Source organism: Panthera leo, chromosome B4 (genome assembly GCF_018350215.1).
Source record: "Panthera leo isolate Ple1 chromosome B4, P.leo_Ple1_pat1.1, whole genome shotgun sequence".
NCBI lineage: Eukaryota > Metazoa > Chordata > Mammalia > Carnivora > Felidae > Panthera > Panthera leo.
This window is the reverse complement of record NC_056685.1, coordinates 125592607-125614246: the sequence shown is the minus strand read 5'-3', so window position 1 is coordinate 125614246 and position 21640 is coordinate 125592607. Positions and strand designations below refer to the sequence as shown.

Genomic DNA, 21640 nt, shown 5'->3' with positions numbered 1-21640 from the left:
CTGTGCTAAGAGCAGATAATGACAACACGGGAAAATCGTGAGAAACGAAGAAGTGTCAAACACGTAAAATGAGGATGGAAAATATGTGCACTTTAGACACGTGCGGTAGGTGAGTGCACAATGAAGCAAAGTTAAGACAGCTCTATGCAGGGGGGCGTGGGGGGGGGAACCACCAGCCCCTTCATTACAGCCCTATGTTTTTAACTAGTTTGGAGACAGGCTGGTTTAAAGACATAACTGACCTCAGTAAGGATACTCTCTCACGATAGGAGCCAATGCATGTGACTGAGCCCCCGGAGGGGCAGTTTCGCTAAGAATAAACTGGGAAAGATCCCACCTAGCTCACAGGTTTACGGGATCATGTACTGAAAAAAACTGAACACAGTGCAGTGTGCATAAAATTTTGTTTTCTCCCCCCGTATGGGCCTTGTATCGGGGGAGAAGGCGGATCTTGGAAGCTACTAGGGCATCTTAAGAAGCGTGTGGCGCTCAAAGCACCTCTTGTTTATTGAGCTTTTATGCCATGCCAAGGCCCTGTGCCTAACCTTTTACATGCGTTACTTCGTTCAATCCTCACAATGCCGGGGTGCCTGGGTGGCTCAGTCAGCTGAGCGTCCAACTTTGGCTCAGGTCATGATCTCACAGTCTGTGAGTTCGAGCCCCGCATCGGGCTCTGTGCTGACAGCTCAGAGCCTGGAGCCTGTTTCAGATTCTGTGTCTCCCTCTCTCTCTGCCCCTCCCCCGCTCATCCTCCATCTCTCTCTCTCTCTCTGTCAAAAATAAACAAACATTAAAAAAAAATTTTAATCCTCACAATGCCATGGCCCCACTTTGCTGGCAAACAAACTGAGACTCGGAGAGGTCACCTCCCTTGTTGAGTCTGTACATCCAGCTTATGGCAAAGCGAATTCTCACCAAGCCTTTGGGATTCCAGAGCCACTAATGATTGTATCAGTGATTGTAAATTGTAACATGCTATGCGAATGCAAGGTGCTGTTATTTTAACACGGTTTTTATGCTGAACCTATTATGAGAAAGTCATGTCTGTAAGTAAATAGACACTAAGCACCGATGATGTGCCTGAGATGTCAAATGTGCCAAAGTAACTGGCAGGCGGGGGATACCTACCCAGTGGTGGTGCCAGGATGAATTTAGAAGCTTGGAAAATGATTTGAGATGAAAGGCACACGTTGCACCAGGTGCTCCCACAGGAAGGAGCACCCGTGGGCGTCCTCAGTCAGCAGCCTGCTGCCAAAGTCACATTGAGGTCCCCAGAGCATCCAGACACCCACTGCCACCCCGTGACAGTGTGCTCCAAAGAACTGCAGTGTGAACTGCTGTCCCCCCCCACCCCCACCCCCCGGCCAGGATCAGGGATGACTGGACCTCCTGAACTTCTTTATGTAGAAGAGGAGTTGAGTTAGCATGGACATCTCTAAGGTTTTCCTTCTAACTCCAGGTGTTGGGAGGCGAGGAGGCAGCCTGGCTTCAAAATCAGAATAATCTATGTTCAAAACCTGGCTTGACACTAGCTGTTTGGCCTGGACATGTTAACTAGGCTGAGTCTCAGTTTCCTCACCCGTAAAATGGGGATAACAATATCAAAGGGTCGATATAAGAATTAAATGAAGTAACAAGCATGAGCATTTAGCACTGTGCCTGGAAAACATTACAAATTTTTGTTAATCTGCTACCCAGTTTCAAAAAGGGGGTCCCTTGGGGCGCCTGGATGGCTCAGTGGGTTAAGTGTCTGACTACAGCTCAGGTCATGATCTCACAGCTCGTGAGTTCAAGCCCCATGTCGGGCTCTGCTCTGTGCTGACAGCTCAGAGCCCGGAGTCTGCTTCTGATTCTGTGTCTCCCTCTCTCTCTGCCCCTCTCCCACTCGTTCTCGCTCTCTCTCAAAAATAAATAAACATTAAAAAAAAATTGCTACAAAAGGGAGTCCGTTTAGTAAAAAACAAAACAAAACAAAAAAAAAAAAACCATAACTAACAATTTTGAAAATAACTCATTAAGTGAGCCTGACATCAATCACCAAAATGATTTCAATGTAGTTTCTTCCTTCCCGCCCATCTTCCCTCCATCTCTTCCTGCCTTCCTCTCTCCCGCTCCCACCCCCACGTTTCCTTCATTCTTCCCTTCTCAAAAGTGATCTATGTATCAATATATAGTCACCAGGTACTATCTACAACCATACAGCTTTGCTGGAGCTTTTTATTTGTTTGCGTTTTAGTCTCTCAATACCACGAAAACCTCTGAACAAAACACAGACCCATAGGGAATCCTGTTTTTTTAGGCTCCTCATCTCTGGGATCCCTCTGCATCCCTCCAGAACCTCCCCCACCCCCACCCCCACCCCCGCATGCACTTTCCCAGCTCTGCTCTGGATGAGGCTCCCTGGTGCCCGGTGCCTTCCTGCCAAGTAGGTCTCCCCGCTCCCAACACACCTCTTCAGCTGTGAACCCTGAGGTAGTTCGGGCAGAGAATGCCCCAAAGCCCAGGCACCCAGAAGAAACTCCAAAGAAGCAGAGAAATAATTCATTCTTCTAATCACAGCAAAGTTTTCAAACTTTAAAACAGGGCCTTGATTAGAAGAAAAGCTGCGTTTTTGTTTTGTTTTTTTTCTAAAAGCCTGGCATTTCTGAAAAGGTCCCCTACCCCAAGCACAGCAACCTAAAGACCCTGCCCACTGAGTTGAAAATAAAAGTTCATAGAGACCAAAGGCCCTCGCATAACAACCGCTCAACACTTTAGAAATCTTTCCAATGCTTGGGAGTTTCAACGTTTTAACTGAGGGTCTCCAGCCCTCTGGAATCTTCCTTCCGTGTAAACTCCCAGGCTAACGTTATTTTATTTTCTATGACGTCAAAGTTTTTATAGAGAATCTACATCACTTTTGTAAAAGGAGTTGTCAAGTAGAAGAAATTAAGCTCCTAGAAACAGAGATAATATAGCCTTTTTAGTAGCTATATAAGGATGACACAGAACTAGTTAGTTTTCTTTTGGGTGGAACAAAAAACTATTGTAGAGGCATCCTAATCCCCCTCCCACTCCAGATTTATTATCAGCGGTGGAACTGAACCCCACAAAGAAAATTTGGCAAAATGTTTACAGTAATCAATACGACCTCATAAATAAGTTTGAGTGTATGCCCATGGGCCCAATTCTGGAACTCTATAAAATCATAATCATTTCAGTAAGAACCTGGGCCTACCCATGAGCATTTAGAATCAGTACTCAATTTAGAAATACATTATGCCCCATGTGAACATCCTACATATAGACTGATCATTCTGAAGAAGATGATGTGGGACTCAAAAAACCACTCATGCTCATGTTTTTTAAATGATAATTTCATTAACTGTAACATTCAAAGAAACGCCTCTGTCTTCTAAAGTCTAGTATTAGCTTGAAATGAGCTCACAGCAATCACAAGATTCAAAACAAACATGCTGCCATAATTTCCTTCACGAAATGCAGCTATGCCCCAAAATTTAGCTGCTGCTACTGTAATTAGCAATCACTAATCACTCTTCAGATTATTCAAATGGCAGTTCAAAATCTAGTTCAAGAGTAAGTTCGCTTGTGTTGACTGAGTGCATTTTCTCCAACAAGATGGATTCAGGGGATCAATGCTTATGAAGTGGTAATTCTCCATTCCGATTAAATAAAAATCTGCCATACTCATCAATCTCATTTAGGCTGCGTCTAAACAACACTGACCTTTAGCACAATTGGATAGTCAGAAAACACACAGGACACAAAGTGCTAACTAACCTTCACTGGGCTACAGCCTTTTCAAAGGCTTTCTTATTATCCCTTTAAATTAAAACAAGACAATCACGACAATCCAAATTCATCATGTCCAAGCTCACCTGTTTACTAATAATTACTGATTGCTCAGAAGCAGATTACGCATAATTTTATGTTTTATGGGGGATTAACCAACCACAAAAGTGGAAACTACATACATATTTTGAAGTAATTCTGCTCTGAGGATGAGATCTAACACAACAAAACCCAGATAATCTACTGGTACAGGTCAATCCAGTCTAGTTGCCTATATTTGGACCATATTTAGCTGAAAACATGATGGCTCAATTTCATTTCATTCTTTTCTGCTTTTTATAATACCCCTCTCTCTCTTTCTCTCAAAGAAAGTGGCTTAAAATTTCAAAAATTTTAACTTAAAAATCACAACGTAGGTAAAGATCACATTATAAAGACAGGAAGAGAACAAATGAAGATTTTTTTTCCTCCTTGCATTAAAAAATAGGCAAGGAAGGCAAAAGAACTAAAGTCTTTCTGTGCATCTCACTCAACCGAGTTTCAGAGAGTGGTTCATCTGAAACAGAATTTTCCACTTCCTGAAAATCAAGTGCAAAATGGTTGTCTTTAAAACAGCAATGCCTAGAAGCAGAAGGTGGCGGGGGCGGGGGGGCAGGAACGGAGAACATAGGCCTTCATATTCCAGAACCAAAGGGTGTCAGGACCTGTGGAGGGGCCTCAGTCAAGGGTGTAGAACATAGGTCTTCTCTGAGTGCTCCTTCCAGGATTCAAGTTCCAGCTACCAGGTTTTGCCTCTACAAAGACACATTTTCTACTCCCTTTAACAAACTGGACGACACAAGGATGAAAGCATCATAAGGGCACATGAGATGCCTTCTTCATGGGAAATGTCAGGGAATGAGAATGAACTTAATTCTTCGATCTAAACTTCAGAAAAAAAGAAAAAAGATTTACCTTGACATTAGCACTGGCACTGAGGCTGTCTACACAGTACAGACAACATCTAGGCATGCCGAAACGGTTTACATTTGTTTCAGGATTCTTCTCCCCCTTTCCCAACTAGACACACAGAACTAGGCATAGGAAGACTAGGTAATTATTTTTAATAATAAAATGTGCTGTTACTGAGCATGCATTCTTCATGTGCATGATCTCATTCTATTCTCCTAACCCTGGAAAGTACTGCGTAGACGCTTTCACAAAGAAGAAAACTGAGAGCGTGGGGAAGTTGGGTCATTTGCCCTGGGTCACACAGCTAGCAAGCAGCTGAGCTGGGACTTAAACTTTGGTCTATACTGACGGCAAACCTCATGTTCTTTTCATTAAGTCAGACCACATTCACCTCCAGTCACATGTTAACACATGTCTGTGGATGACTTCTACCTGCAATATACTGTTTGTTCAGTCACCTAAAGGCTATGTATATTCACCCATGACCTAATGGCTTCTATCTTATTAGTTTAACCTTGCAGAGGTATGTCTGTGTGCAATGAAGCAAGCTTTGATATTCTTAGGGACAAAGCAAATGTCCCAAATGAATCCCAAAGAAAACTAAAATACATTTCACACCTGTAGTAAAGATGTGAATGCTTTATCTCCTGATTTTTGCCAACAGTTAAAAATTTTGTCTCCACAGTTTAATGGACTATCCTGCCACTCTCATTTGTGGAGAAAATAGCAAGTCCTTTGCTTTCACTAAAATCATATATGCTTGTGACGCCTGGGTCACTCAGTCAGTTAGGCATCCATCCCTTGCCCTGATTTCTGCCCAGGTCATGAGCTCATGGTTCATGGGATTGAGCCCCTCACTGGGCTCTGCGCTGACAGCAGGGAGCCTGACTGGGATTCTCTCTCCCTCTCTCTCTTTCTTTCCCCCTCCTCTCAAAAGATATAAACTTTAAAAATAAAATAAAATGATACAGGCTTTATTGGACATCCTTTCCAACACAACTTTCTCCTTCACTAAAGATGAAGGAGAAAGAGAAGAAGGATAAAGAGAAGAAAAAGTGGAATAAGGAGTAGGAGGAGAAGGGGGAGGAGGGGGGGGGAGGGGGAGGAGGGGGGGAGGGGGAGGAGGGGGGGAGGGAGGGGGAGGAAGAGGAGGGGGGAGGAGGGGGAAGAGGAGGGGGGAGGAGGGGGAAGAGGGGAAGGAGAAAGAGGAGGAGTAGGAGGAGAATTCATCAGTATAGCCTTGCAACTAAGAGTGTGGACACTCGTAGATGAGGCCGCCTGCTCCCTTCATGGGTATCCTTCCACTGCATATAATGGGGTAGATCATAACAGTACCCATAACATGTTTTAAAATACAACTAATAATGCATTTAAAGCACTTAGCTCATACCTGGCATGTGAAAGGCACTTAATAAACTTTTAAAAACATAAATAAAAAGCTAGATTTAGCACTGGGATTCTGCACCAGGGAAGTCAGGTGCTCACAGTGAAGATCGATAATGCTCTCCGTGCAGCCCAGCTTCTAAAGCTCAGAAACTCACTGAACACTCTAGCTTCTAGCTTTAATTTTTGTCTTTAGCCTATTGGTTTCCCCACTTAAAATGTGAATAATAACCGTTCCTTCTTTATAGGGTTGTTGTGAGCATTACGTAGACAATGCACTTAAATAAAAATGCTTAGTGGCAAAGTGGAGACATGTATTGACTATATGTTACCTATGGCCATCTTCACATTTCATACAAGAGCCCTCTCAGATGCTTAGATCAGTTCCCTAAGAAAACTGGGGCTCAGCAATAGTAAGCTTCCAGATCAAGGGCATCCAGCTTTATGGGGCATCCAGAAGGCAGCAACCTTCCTATCACCATGCTCTACCTTCTTCCCCCCAATAATGCTTTCTTCTTCATTGTGCTTATCACTCACTGAAATTAACTATTTTTTGTGTGTTTACTTGTTTGTCTATAATTTATACTCCATAGGAGCACTGCTGGTGCTTTTGTTAAACCCAGCATCCAGCAGAGTGTCTGGCACAAAGGAGGCATGTAGTTTTCTTGAATGAAGGAAACAAGCTAAAATGTGTCCAAAATCATCATTCAACCACTATGATACACTGCCTCCCATCACTGCCATCAGTGAAAACCCTCTCCAAATGCAGAATCACACGACTCCTTCAGAGAGGTTTTCTCTGGGGTCCAAGACTGAAACTTTCCATGACTCTCCACTTCCGTCCATACGTTTCCCTTCTCACCAAGTGAGATTCAAATCCATCTCAAGGCCAGAGGCGAAACCAAGCCCTGCCAGGCTAGTATTCAATCAGGGTCCACAAGAAGTGGGCTGCATGGGGCGAGGGAACAGGCTTTCCCAGTCTGGTGTCATACAAGCTGTAGCCCCACACAAGTTCCAGACCCTCTTTCATCCTACAAAGGGACAACAGAGAATTACACTAAGACTTAAATGGCTAGTGTGTGAAAAAGTGCTGGGCTGACTCATGGTAGGTATTGACAAGGGAGCCCATCCTTTCCTTCAGGCTCCAAGAGGAATCTATTTCTGTGTCCCTTAGCACCCTGACCACTCTCAACCTGCCCATGCCTTCCCTTGTCAAACACATTGCAAAGTCCTTGAAGGCAGAGACTGTGTGTCCTTATCCATTCTGCCACCCAGCAGGTGCTCAGTGAATGAGACTGAATAAAAATCCCCCGATAAATTCACACAAACTATTTTCTTTTACTTTTACCTGACACTTCCAAATCACCTGTCTCTGAGTTCATTCTCTCTCCCCTAACCTTCATAAAATTGCAAAGATATCTCAAATAGAATAGAAGGGGCAAAAACATCAGACATTTCCTGCAACCTTTCCATTCTGCGGAGCTCTGGAGGGGCAGCCTGAAGAGTGTCCCAAATGACCTGCAGAACACCTAGGGTGGGCTCTCAGGGGCCTGTGCAAGTGGAGACCTGTCTGGCACTCCATGCTGTGATGTCACCATTCTATGCCTTCTCGGTCTTTTTCACGCAGACACCAAGGCTAACAAACACACCAACCTGACTTAGAATCACCACCTTACACTGCTAGAAATGGAAGAGAAACCCTGTGTTTGATGCGGGTCACATTTACACCTCTCTCATGGAGTGCTTGTGAGGACCAGTGCCCGTAAAACTACTTTACAAAGTACCTGGCTTTGTACTCCGATTCCACAGACGCAGTACAGGCATGTAATTGTATGGAAAAAGTTTAGGTGGATCATAGCAATCTTTACATCCAATTCATTCAACTATAGGTGAGGCAACGGAGTATCAGAGAAGGGCTCCTCTGCTCAAATTACCACCAGGAGGGATGGCTAGGCGTGAGAAGACCCTCACTTCTTTCTAAAAGCTTGAGCAAGGGAGGATAGAGTCTGGTTTTCCTTTGATGGCAACATTTCTCTACGCTGGCCAGCGTGCATACCTCTCCCAGGTATGTGAAGGTCTGTGATGCTGGTCTCATCATCTAGAGGCATTTCATTGCTTCCTAAACGGACGCTGGGTACAGCCCCCCCAATTCAGTGTCTTAAGGAATGCACCTTAGGTGTAATTAAGATAGGAAATTATAGGCCTTTAAAAAGTGGTTATCCAAGGTTCTTCTTGACTCTCAAAATCCTAATAGATGATTCATCAAAATATTTTAGGTTATTATTAGTGTGGGGAGAGATGCACTAATTGTACAGTGGGTCACAGTTCAGATAGTGGTAACCAGCTCACATATGCTTCCTGGATTCTATCGTAAAGAGGTTTACGAGTAATTATCAGAAAATCCCAGACTGTAAGCTGCCTAAGCCTTCATTTTACAGACAATGAAAATTAATCTAAGAGAGGCTATAAGATTCACCTAAAGTAACATTAAAAGCGGCTGAGTCAGAATTGTAACTCAGAGCTTTTTCCCACTGTACAAAGGAGGGGAAAAATGGATAGGAACTCCCTGCTCCTCTGTCCTCAGATTTCTGAGCAGGCAACTCCTTCTCTTCTCTTTCCGGCCTAATCCTATCCCCTCAACCTTTTAAGATTCGATTTGAGAAGGAAGGATGAGAAATGCATCCCGGGTGACCCACGTGTTGTGAGGAAGAAAAGCCAGGACCTTTCACGTTGGTGAGAGTGTGGCTCATGGGGGGAGGTGGGCGCTCTGCCCAGCTGGCGCCTAACCCTCGGGATGGGGAGTCAGGCTGCAGGACAACCAGGTGAGGAGGAGTGGGAAGAAGGGCACACAGGTGAGCCAAGACAAGGTGTAGCTGCTGGAGAGAAATTAGAGACCTCAGTGCCTCTGGGGAGCAGGTCAGTCTAGCGCTCACAGAGCGGCAGGGAGGCCCGAGCAAACTCTCTCCAACTCGCACCAGGTCCTTTGTTGTCGGTCTGTGCCTCTGGCTCCCGCTCATGCCCTCCGGTCCCCCGCCCCCCCATGAAGTCACCCCAACTGCACTCATAATATTTTGCTTTGCGCCGGGTCTGTTTTCCACCACCAACTTCCAGCGGTCACCATGGCGACGCGCCGGGGAGGGGGGGCGGGCGCGGCTAAGGAAATCCTCCGGCCTAGCCGCCCGGCGGCCCCTACCAACTTTTCCAGGTCTCTGGGTCCTGCAGGCCGGGTGGGAAAGCGCGCTGTCACGGCCGCCGGGCGGAGTCGCTTGCGGAGCTCCCCGGACCCGGCCTGAGCGCCTCGTCCGCGCGGGCGAGGGCTGCAGCCACCGGCCTGGAGACCCCAAGACCACGCAGCTCTCACTTGACCCTACTTCCAAACTCACGGACGCCGGCGCTCTGGCAGGTGGCGAGAGTGGGGACGCGCTTGCCCCCTCGCCGGCCACACACACACACACGAACATACACACGCCCGGGGAGGGAGAGACCGTCTGATTTGGGTCCAAGAGCAAAGGGCGGACCCCCGACCCTTTGCTCCCTCGAGCCCGCAGACGTGGTCCCCGGGAGGGAGAAGGTAGCTCCTAACCGAGCGCCGCAGCTGGGAGCGGAAGGAGGAGGCCCGGGTTCTGTTCCGACCAGGGCGCTCTCTGCCCCAGGGGCCCCAAGCCAGAGCGACTGAGCGTCCCCACCTCGGGGCCAAGGAGCCAGGTCGGGGCCTTGTGCTGAGCCGGGGCCCGTAGACGAGCGTGCCTTCCCGCCGTTGTGGCCCGTGGTGCTCAAATCCGACTCCAGGGGTACTTCGGCCGCCCCAACTCTGGATACTGGATTTCGGGGCAGAAAGTGGTAGAGACGGAAGTTTCTAATTCGGGCTGGGCGGTGCCCTCTCTAAGGCGCCATCCCGTTTAACAAGAAACAACCCTTCTGTTGCGTAGCCGACCGACCCCGCCCCGGGCCACCTGGCACAAGTTCTCGGTGGCCTAAAATTCTACCTACTTTTCTCCCTCGTTCTCGAATTCCCGGGTACCTTGAGGAACCGAGCAACGCTCGCCTGGGCAGGGCAGCCGGGTCCGGACCCACCGGGCCGGGCACGCGTGGCGGCCGCGCTTGTCTCACGAGGAGAGGGTGGGCCCCGCGCTGGGTGCTCGCTGGTGCGCGGCGTGCGGCGGCGGCGGCGGCCGGGAGGGGCGTGCGCCCGCCCCAACCGCAAGCCGCGCACGGGCCGGACGGCGCGTCGACGGCCTCACGCGCGCGCCTGCGGCCTTCGCCGTCCGCCCGAGCCCGGCTGCGCCGCCAGTCTCCCGGGAGAGGGGCTCCGCTTTGTCGCGCTCCGCCGCGAGCGCGCGGAAGGCCCAGGAGGCGCGCGCCGGCGCGCCGGCCTCCCCCGACGGGGCCATTGTCTTAGCCCCGCACTTGAGGAGTATTTGGGGAAAACTGGAGGAATATATTACCGACTCGGTGCGCGGAACAAAGGGGCGCGTTTCCGCAGGTCACGCTGAAGTGGCCCCGAGGCAGACCACTAGAGCCCCGGCCCCTGCAAAACTGTTCTCCCGGGCCGAAGGCACTTTGCGGGGATTTTCCTTTTAAGAGTAGGGGACGGAGGCCTGGCTCCCCGGCCTCACTGATCTGGACGCTCCCGACTTCGCCCCAGCACTTGCTGCGAATCGGTTGCTGGAGCCCTTTCAGAATGAAATATTAAGTAATAACACCCGTGGTTCCAGTCGCACGCAATCTGCTGGAAAGGGAGCAGAATCGAACTGCTCCCGGGAGCGCTAGGCTCCGCCAGCGGGGAGAAAGGACCTTTACATAACAAGGGAAACGCTGAAGAAAAGCTAATTGGATTAAGTTCTCTGGAAGGGAGGTGAGGGGAGGCTCCTGGACCGGACCGCGCGACGCTGCATTTCCCTCGTCGTCGGTTTTGCAACTCCGAGTGAAATGTCACCTGGTGCGCCGCGTGTCATTTCCTTCACGCTGCCAGCTCCCAGAACTTTTTATTTTGATTTCAGGATGGCGATCTGGGGAGGTCTCCGATTTTCGAAAACAGGGAGGGGAGCGGATGTGGAAAAGATTGCTGTTTCAGAACCAGTTTGGGGTGTCTGCAGTTGGAGTAAAAGTGACCAGGTGCCTCCGCGACCACCAGCTACATCGAAGACAGAAAACAGAACGTTTCCACAACCCCACAGCTCTACCCCAGAACGCACAAGAAGTTCCAGTCGTGTGGACAGGGGAGTTAAAACCCCCCAACTGGGTCTTGGCGGGTGTGGGGTGCCGGGAGACCCCAAGTCCCTACGTGAGCCCCTTGTGAATATTTGACCACAAACAATGCAGACATAGGTTTAATTTTGTTCAAAGATGTTCGCCTCTAAATTTGGGGTGGCCGGGAGGTGAGTAGTGGCGCAAACCCTTGACATAAAAATATAGAGGGAGGGGCTCTTTTCCTTCTGTGGTGCCTTCTTTACCGACGGCAGAGAGTACGCAGGCAGGGCCCGCCACTACCCGCAGCCGGCTCGTGCGGCAGGAGACGCCTCTCCTTGCCTAGGTTATCTTCTGTAGGAGGGAAGACCGCGGGGCTCAGCCTTTCCCCACTCCCAGGGGGCCCACACCCACTCAGCGAGAGAGGGACTTGGCTCTTGGGATCAAAGATAAGCCCTGGAAAAACCGAAGATCCCCCTGACCCGAGGGGGTGGGTATCCTGGCCAGCAGGGCCTCTGGCAGAAGCCTGGAGGGGCTGGAAATTGCTGCGTGGACCGAAGGAAGACCATCTGGGTCGAGGCCCGGATGACCCCTACCCCCACCCAACATGCATTTCCAGCCTGCTTCGGAGGGAGGTGGGGAAACATTCTGGTGGTGTTTATTTGCTCCAAGGAAGGGACGCGTGTGTGTTAAGGGATGCAGAGGCTGGAAGGCACTTGTTGCTCCGCGCTGCAAAGCCCAGCCACAGATGCTCCTAGGCACGGTCCCCAGCATCTCGTTAAGCTGCCGCCTCGGCCCAGGCTGCGCTCACCGCCCTGCTTCTGCCTCTCCCCAGGCTTACCTCCCCCCCAGAATCCCCAAGGCTGCATCCGGCTGGTGTGGACTGGTTGGGGACTGCAGTTGGGAATTCGGGGCGGGGGGGGGGGGCTTCCAGAGAACTTCTTCCACCTGGAAGGGGCGTAGGGAGCATTGCTTAGATCTACAAGTTTGGCGGCTCGTCCAAGGTGCTAGAAGTGGAAGGTGGAGAAAGTTCTACTGGAGAACGGAGACGCTGGGCTTTTTCGTTGTAAGAGACTCCTTGGTTTCCCTTCTCAGTTGTTACGGATTGCCGCGACCCCAAAACCTGACGCCCACAGCCCCCAAAGTACCTAGCGGTTTGCAGACCCGGACGCCAGGCCTCGCCGGCCGCACTGCGTCCTGCCCCCCTTGCAGCAGAGTTACAGCCGCGCAGCGGAGCGCGTGGTCGGATGCCCCTTCCGGGCGAGGAGGTTACACCCCGCCTCGGACGGCCCGGGGCTCCCACCTCCCGACCCCGCGCGGATTCCCTAGGACCACCGTGTTCGCCGCCGCCACTCCCTCCAGCTGCGCGTCTCCACCAGTCCGAGCCTCCGTCCCCACCTCCCAGGCGCTGTGCGAAGCCTTCGCCCTCCCCCGCCTCTGGGGAGTTCCGCTCGGCTTCCTGGCCCTAGCCACCAGCCTCAGAGCGCACCGCTATTCCGGGGCCCCCAAACCCGGGGGAGGAGCCGGGCCCGGGAGGGGGCGGTCGGCCCGCAAAGTTTCTGCGAGCAGCACCTCGAGCTCGCCGCGAGCCAGAGAATCTTTACGTAACTTTGTGTTCAGGGCAAGCAAAAGCGCGCTCCTCAGCGCGCGCGCGCACACACACTCACACGTTTACACAATCACACGCTTACACACACACACACTTCCACGTAGCCACTTACATCGCACATCGCGACGGATTGAAAACTTGTGCACGCTCTCCGTTATTTCCTAGGGTTCCACTGTCAAGTTGACCCTTCTGAAGTTTTTGCAACTCTTTCTGAAGTTCCCCTTCTCCCTTTTCTTCCCCCCCCCATGTCTCCCCCCAACCCCCACCAGTAGGACTGACCTGTGGAATCCATGTCGGGTTCCTCCAGTAACCCACAATGCATGCTCTTCCCATGGACAGCACGGGCGCCCCCCAAAAGTCCTGAGGTTTGGGGATCCCCTGTGCTAGAGATGCCCAGGGAGGAAGGGAGTGAGGAGAGAAAGAGACGTAGAGAGAGAGTGCAAGGGCGAAAGGATAGAGGAGGAAAGGAAAAGGAAGAGAAAGAAGAAAGAAAAGAGAAGAAAGAGGAGAGAGAGAGAGAGAGAGAAGGGAGAGAGCGCAGAGAAGGGGGAGAGAGAAAGAGCGAGCGAGTGAGGGGACACTCAGTAATCCAGCCGGGCAAAGCCAAACCCGTCAAAATGTTTGCGGATGTTTCATGGGAAAAAGCATCATTTTATAGGAGCCCCGATGGGAGCAATGTCATTGATAGGCCAGCCGGCCTGATGAATGGCCGCTCGTCAGATGGGGCCGTGGCGAGGCGCACTGTGAAGCCCATTGTGGGCCTGTTTTGAATAAGAAAAGCCGCCTCCGAAAAGGGGGGCTCAGAGCGACGCAATCCCAGCCCTCCGACTTCCCCCTTCTATTATAGCATTAGCAACGTTTTTCTTATTTAAAGTTCCAGAGGCCTTCTCCAGCCTTCGCCCGGCACTCATTATAGGCGAAATCAAAATTGGCTTAGATGTGGCCCCCTCCTCCCTCCCCACCCCTCCCCCATCGGGCCGGGCGGGGCGGTGGGGGGGGGGCGGCAGGGGACTTCGGGGAGCCTGGGGAGTCGCCTAAGCGGCCACGAGTGGGCCCCACTCCTTTTCCTCTCCTCTTGTGCCCCCCCTCCCGGTTCGGTCCCGGGTCAGATGGGGGCCCTGGGAATGCGGGAGGAGGTATGCCTCGACTTCCTTCCACGCGGATCTGCGGACACGCGTGGGGGAGTGGAGCGAGCTGAGGGTGAAAGGTGTGTGTGTTGGGGGGAGACCTAAGACCCCAGCCCCTGGTGAGGAGGCCGCCAGGCAGGGAGGATGTGAGGGGCTGACTCGTCTCCTCCAGAACTTTCTGTCTTGCTCTGGATTTATCCATCTCCTTCACTGGGTCTCTCCCCTTTCCCTGCATCTCTCTCCTTCTCTGCTTCTCTCCCCGTCTCTGTCTCTCACTCTGTCCTTCTCCCGGCCTCTGTGTCCCTCTATTTCTCCTGTTTTGGCTGCCTATCTTTCTGTCCAGCCCCTGCCCCCACGTCTCTTTGTCTCTCCCTAGGACTCTGCCCCTCTGTCTCTATCCCCCTTGGTCTCTCTGACACCCCCCTCCCCGCCTCTTCCCGTAACTCTGTCAGTCTGTCTGTGTCCCAGACCCTCCCTCCCCGCCTCCCGCCCTCCTCCCGCCCTCGCCTCCGCCCCCCAGCCGGCCGCGAAGTTTGTGAGAAGACCGGCGTCCAAGTGGGGACGCGGTTTTCCCAGGGACCCCCTCCCCGGCTGAGTTTAAAGTGCAGAAAGAGGGGGGCGAGGAGCTGGGGGGCTGGAAGTGGAAGTGGGGGGGCAGGCTGCGTCTCCGCGGGCCCCGATAAAGTGGCCGTTCGCGGGCCGGCAGCGCTGTGATTAGAATATGAATGGGGCTCGGCAGGCGGAAGAGAAAGGCGGATTACCCCGGGTGCTTTGACCATGGACAGAGGCAGCGCCGGCCCGGCCGCGGAAGGGGCGGGGCGGCCGGGCGGGGTCCCTAACGCCGGGCGAGGGGGGGGGGGGTCTCTAACCCAGGCCCCCAAGCTGGGTGAGGTACCCGCGGTCCCTTGCAAAGGCCCCCAGTCTGCCCTCCCCAAGAAGGACTAAGTGGGACAATGCGGGAGGGGGGGCCACAAGGGGCCAGCACGTGCCGAGTTAAGGTCACGGCGCGGGAGGAAGGAGGCGGCGCAAGATGCGGGCTGGACAGAGCCCGGGTTGGGCATATTTCAGAGTCCTGGGTTCCAATTCTGCCTCGGTAAATTCCTTAATCCTTCTGGGCCTCGGCTTCCTTGTCTGTAAAACGGGGCAAAGATGCCCCCCCCCCCCAAAGTTAGGGGGAAGAGTAAACGACGCAGTGGGTGTGGAAGGAGTCCAACACTCGCTGTTCCCTCTGCTTGCAGCTCTCTTTACCATCTACCCCTCCCAGCACGTCGCCGCGCGGCCAGCTCCTTCCCACCACCCTGGTCTCACCCTGGTCTCGGCTAAGCGTTGCCTCCTCTGAGTGGCTGTGCCTGAGCACTCTGTGCGGGTCCCTTCTTGCTCCGGCCGCTGCCCCATTCATTACCCGTTTGTTTCTGCAGGAACCGTATTCACTGCCACAAGCCCCGGAGCCCAGAACAGAGCCTGGCATTCATTCCAGCTGCGACGGCTGGTGACGGGAAAGCGGGCGATGAAAACCTGTGGGGACCGAAGGCGACAGTGGCGATCACCACACGTTATCGTGGTGTGCATGGCGGTGAAGACAGGAGGATTCTCTCGCACCCTCGATTTCTCCCTGGGAGATAAAAGCGGGAGCTTGACCAGTGCCTGCAGGTGCCGCCACCCGGAGTGTTGGGTGTCCCTGGGAGTTCTTGGGGGATGCTGGGGGACCAAGGCGGCCTGTTATTGCAGCCGTTGTTATTATTCTTATTTTAATTATACATGAAAAATGCAGGTGGGGTGAGGTGGGGTGGGCTGGCGAGGAAAGTGAGGAGAAAGAACTGGCAGGTGGGCAGTGGGGGCTGGTGCATGCCGTCCTCGCCCTGTGCTGTCTGACCTGGGATGACACTAGCTGTCCACCCTGACAGTGCTGCAGCACCTGAGAGCTTAAAGAAATGAAAATAAGCGGGTATTCATTCATTCCTTGGCAAATTTTTATTGTGCACCTACTATGTGCCCAGCACTAGTCTAGGAGTTGGGGACACAGCTGTGAACAAAGTAGACTTTTAAAAAATCCCTACCTTCCTGGAACTTATACTGGAATGAAGGGAGATAGACGATAGATAAAATATGTAACTAGATTCTATAGGTTGTCCAGCGATGAGGGCTATGTAGCAGGGGGGACCGGGGAGGACCTCTGTGAGGTGGTAACACACTTGGGTTTACAAACAGTGCTGTCTAGGGGCTGGTAACAAGAACGTGTTCATTTATGGAAATTCACTGAGCTACGTACACTTAGGATTTTATGCATTTTTCTGAATGTATTTCGAACTTCAATAAAATGCTTATTCAGATTCGGTGCGAACATCGCAATAGTAATAGCTACCATTTATGTATGGACTGTGCCTCCACTGTGATAGGCATTTCCATGCACTATCTCATTTAATCCACACAATACAACTGACATAAGATTGTTGTCAGCACTTTTCAGAGGAGGACCACTGGGGTTCAGTGCGGCTCTCTTGTCCCTGGACACAATAGTGAATGATGCAGTTTTTATTCTCCAGAGCTCAAAATCTAAAGCAAACATAGCAAGGCCTGCCTGCCTTGGGGGAGAGTGTGGGTATGGCGGGGACCAAGAGAGGAGATAGGAAACTCAGCCTAGGAGGCTGGTTCCCCCAGAGGAAGTGATGATTAAGCCAAGAGCCGAATTCCTAAGGCAGGTGAGGGGGTTAAGGGGTGTTACAGACAGCAGTAAGGACACGAAAGAGGGCATATGCCGTATGTTTGAGGACTGGAGCCTGGCATGGCCACACATGCCCATGGGAATGAGAGGTATTGGGCAATTTCTTGGGGAGGTAGGTGAGGATCAGATTGGGATGGTCATGCTAAGAAATTTATCCCATAAGGGTTCTGAGCATACAGGACTTGATTTGTGGTCAAGTGGTGCCCGCAGGTTGTTACTAGAGGCAGAGGTCATTGGGAAAGAGATCACAATGGTCTGAAATAGAGACTTCGTAGTGGGGGCAGGGAGAGGTGACTCATCCACCACCCTTGGTGGTGACTGGATGTGGCCAGTGAGGGGCACAGAAGGGTGATGTCCAGTTTTCTGACTTGGCTTATTTATGCCATTCGCAGAAATCATCCAGTGAGGAGGGGGTGATGGGAGGGGCAGGATTAGGGATTTGGCAGTAAGACAGAGGTGACTTATGCTCATAACGCTTCCCGAGTAGCCCTCTAGCAGGCGTTCCCACAAAGGCGTCAAGTTGGCGCTGCTTGTACAGACCTGGGAGGCTGCTAGAGCCCTCGGAGTGGATGCGTGAGCAGCCCAGAAGGGGACAGTGCAGGGCTTATCACTTTCAGATCACCTGGCATGCCCTCTGCCTCCACTGTTGCAGCCTCCGTGTGCCCTGTCCTTCCCGAGCCTAACATTTTATTGTAATTGCTTGCCTGGTGTTTTATTTTCTCTACCCAGCTCACCACTGTCTAAAATTGTTTGTTTCCTTGTTCATTGTATGCCTCTCCACATCAGAATGCAAGCCTCAGGATGTCACCTCTGTCTCCGGACAGCATTTATTGACCACCACAAACAGCCCATCCATTGGCTTGACTGGAAGCAGGTGACACAGATCCGCAAGAGCACAGGATGGTGGGTTTCTTGAGCACTGAAGCCACCAGACGTGAGATTTACACTTTGCATGGTACTGAAAGGCTCAGAGGTGAACAAGGTAGACAAGTGTCCTCCTCTCCCCTCCACCGCCTGGAGTTTACATTCTACTGAGAGACACAATAAACAAAGAAACTAAGACAAACAATATTCCTACCTTCGTGGATCTTATATAGTAAAGATTATATTATTACAGTAAAGACATGAGCCCCAACCTTATGTTTGTTAATGATTCATTTGCTAATCAGGTAAATAATAATTTCAATAAACATTGCCTGAGCACCTTCTATGTACCTCTGCGAGGTGTGGGGATAAATAGTTTGGTATGACGGTGTTTGTCGGAAGTTGTCTTGGTTCGGTGAAGGAGAAAGTTGAGAACTATAAAACAGCTGGATAAGTGCTCTACAAGAGAGGTGCCTGGGGCTGCTATGGGAGGAAGGGACGCCCCCCACCCCAGGTCACTCTAGAAGCACCTGAAGGCTAAATTAATTTCTGCCCACAACTGTCTTTTATAGTCAGAAAATGCAAATGGATATATGCAGACTTTGAAAAGGTTGGCAGTTGGGTTTCTTGCCTTCTGAGTCATTGAACACTGTTTCTTAAATGTTGGTGTGCAGCAGAATCAGCTGGAGAACTTGTTAACAATACACACTGGTGAGCCCTGTCCTCAGGGATTCTGATTCCGAAGGTCTGCAGTGGGCTTGGTAACATGTACTTAAAATATTTTTATTATTATTACAAAATTTCAAACAAATGTAAAAGAAGAGGGAATAGTACCATGAACCTCCAAAATGATAAGGTAACTTCAATTATAATCCAAATGTGGTCACTGCTGTTTCATCTGTAATTCATCCAATGGCCCTCCCACCCACACCCACGAATAGGTTAATTTTGATGCAAATTCCAGACATCATATACTTTCATCCATAAATACTCTTAACATGTACCTCTAAAATAGAAGATTTTACAAAATCACTATCATATTACTGTTGTCACACCTAAAATATCAACAATAATTCCATAACCATCAAAAACTCATGGTTCAGGGGCACCTGGATGGTTCAGTCGGTTAAAGTGTCTGACTTCAGCTCATGATCTCATGGTTCGTGGGTTCGAGCCCTACATTGGGCTCTACGCTGAACGCTTGCTCCGAGCCTGGAGACTGCTTCTCTCTCGGCCCCTCCCCTGCTTGTGCTCTGTCTCTCAAAAATAAATAAATGTAAAAAAAATTTTTTTAATTCACTGTTCAAATTTGCCTGATTGCCTGAAATTTTTCAGGCAAAAGTGGGTTTGCTTGAATCAAGCCAGATCCACACGATGCATTTGACTGCTATGTCTCTTAAGTCTCTTTAAGTCTGGAGATTTTCCCTCCCTATTTTATTCCTCCTAATTTATTTGTTGACAAAAGCCAAGTTGTCTGTCCTGTTGCGTGCCCAGCATTCTGCAATATGTTCATTGCATCCCTGCTGTGTCATTTAACATGCTCTTCCATCCCCTATAGTTCCTGTAAATTGTTAGTTGGGTCTAGAGAATTCATCAAGTTCAGATCAAGTTTATGGCAAAAAATAGCACACAGGTGATGAATGTGTACTTCCTATTGTATCACATAGGGATTCACATGGTGTCCCTCTGGGTTGTTAAGAAGATGAGGGGTTCAGGTGTTAACACGCTCTAGGTTCTTTCCACTTACACTCAGTGTCCTGCTCTTCTTGTCTTCTGCTATTAGGACACGATCACAAGTTCATTTATTCTTCATGATCACAAGGTGGCTTTAATTGCTAAAGTACCACAGCCTCCCTCACACACTTCTCAAAGACTGGAAAAAGAAAAGAGATTATGTCCCTTTTCCTTCCTTTCTTAAGGCTTCTCTGAAGCCACTTGGATTTTTTCTCTTGTCCCATTGGACAATTAATTTCCCTATCCATCCCTTAACCGATACCTTCTAGTCTTTTTCTTTCATCTGTTTGCCTTTTCCTCATGCCTGGATCCAGGCACTGGATCGAGTGCCTGTTGCCACTCGATTTTTATCACTATGCCCCTGCCACACTTCTTTGCATCTGGTAAGCAAGGTCTCCCTTCCATTCTTTTCCAAATCGATTTAGCTATTCATGGAACTAGTTTTTTCTCATATATATTTTAGAATAAATTTGTCAGATTTACTAAAAATTCTTGAGATATTTTAACGAGATCCGAATTAAAATTAAAGTTGCTTTAAGTTGAACCAGCAGGTTTATATGTTATTCATTCCATATATGAACATAGCATAATCTCACACTGCAAAATTGTCACACTGGAAAAATTGTGCTCTTTAATTGACTTTCTTGTTAAAAAGTCTTTGCTTCGGGGCACCTGATGGCTCAGTCGGTTAGGCGTCTGACTTCAGCTCAGGTCATGATCTCACAGCTCGTGAGTTTGAGCCCTGCATCCAGCTCTCTGCTGTCAGCGCAGAGCCTGCTTCAGATCCTCTGTCTCCCTCTCTCTATGCCCCTACACGGCTTTCACATGCTCTCTTTCTCTCTCAAAAATAAATAAACATTTGAAAAGGAAAAAGTCTTTGCTTTGGTTTGATTTCTTCCAGAAGGCTTTATGGTTGGGTTGCTGCTGTGTATGATATCTTATTTGCTATATTTTATATGTACTTATTGCTGGTGTAGAGGAACATTGTTGCATTATTTTCTTGTAATTTTATTTAGGCATGTGCCAGTCATGGAGAGGTGCCACTCGGGTCTCCTTCGAGAGAACCTGCTGCAGGCAGCACGGTTGACTGGCATTCCCTGCTGCTACCACTCTGAATCCACCATCACATTCTTGCCTCCTGAGGCCACACTTCACCGACTGGGCACAGCAGGGTGATGGGGCTCGTTCACTCTTACGGGATGCAGACTTTGGCTTGAGGTCTCCCTCTTTGCCTAACGGAAACATTCTTAGAACCACGGGGACATCTGAGAGAAATTCCTACCCAATCTGCCTTCCTCCTTTCCTTTCACAGGAATCAAACATGCACCGCCGGGAAGATTCTCCCCATCTTTTTCTGTTCTATTCCCTAGTAATTACTCTTTATGAGCATTTCTCCTCAATACATTTCTCACACGTCTCATCTTGGTTTGGCTCCTGCTTCTTGGAAGATGTGTACTGAAACAAGGAATAAGTTACATACAATAAAATGCACAGATCTTGCTTACTGTTTCATGAGTATGACAAATGCTTACACCTGTATATCTTATTCTACCAACTATACTTGCTGACTTAATTATTTCCTTCAATGGTCATTAAAAAATATATATTATATATATTTCAGAGAATCCTTAGGCGATTATATGTATACGATCTCTTTATCTATTGAAATATGTTTTTTTTTAAAGTTTTCTTAATGTTTATTTATTCTTGAGACAGAGACAGAGCATGAGTGGGGGAGGGGCAGGGTGAGAGAGGGAGACACAGAATCCGAAGCAGGCTCCAGGCTCCGAGCTGTCAGCACAGAGCCAGAGGCAGCACTTGAACTCAGGAATGGTGAGATCATGACCTGAGCCAAAGTCGGATGCTTACTGACTGAGCTACTCAGGTGCTCATATAGAATTATGTTTTTATAAAAGTATAGCATCCTTTTTGTTGTATCTATTTGTTCTGATAATAACATTGCTATAGTCTTAAAAATTTCATATTTCTCTGGTTTGTCTTTCTCCATCTGTATATTTTTAATCTTTTTATAATCTTTTGCTTTAAGACTTTCTCTTATAGATAATATTACACATTAATCCTGAGCCTTTATATTTTTGTACTGAGTTTGATCTATTTCTACTTATTCCCATTATTCTTATATTTAAATTCTTAAAAAAAATCATATCAGCATTTTTTTCATGTATTCTATTCATCACACTTTTTTTCTGGTTCCTTTTTTTCTTTTCTTCCTTGTTACTCGCCATTACAAGGGGAAAATTAAACATCAAG

The 21640-nt window shown here is 49.4% G+C and overlaps 1 long non-coding RNA gene across 1 annotated transcript; it reads left to right on the top strand.

The window, feature by feature from the left end:
• Positions 1-10255: 10255 nt before the first annotated feature.
• On the top strand, positions 10256-11460 carry LOC122225038. Its single transcript, XR_006205076.1, has 2 exons — positions 10256-10981; positions 11127-11460. It is a non-coding gene; the product is annotated as an uncharacterized LOC122225038 (long non-coding RNA).
• Positions 11461-21640: the final 10180 nt, after the last annotated feature.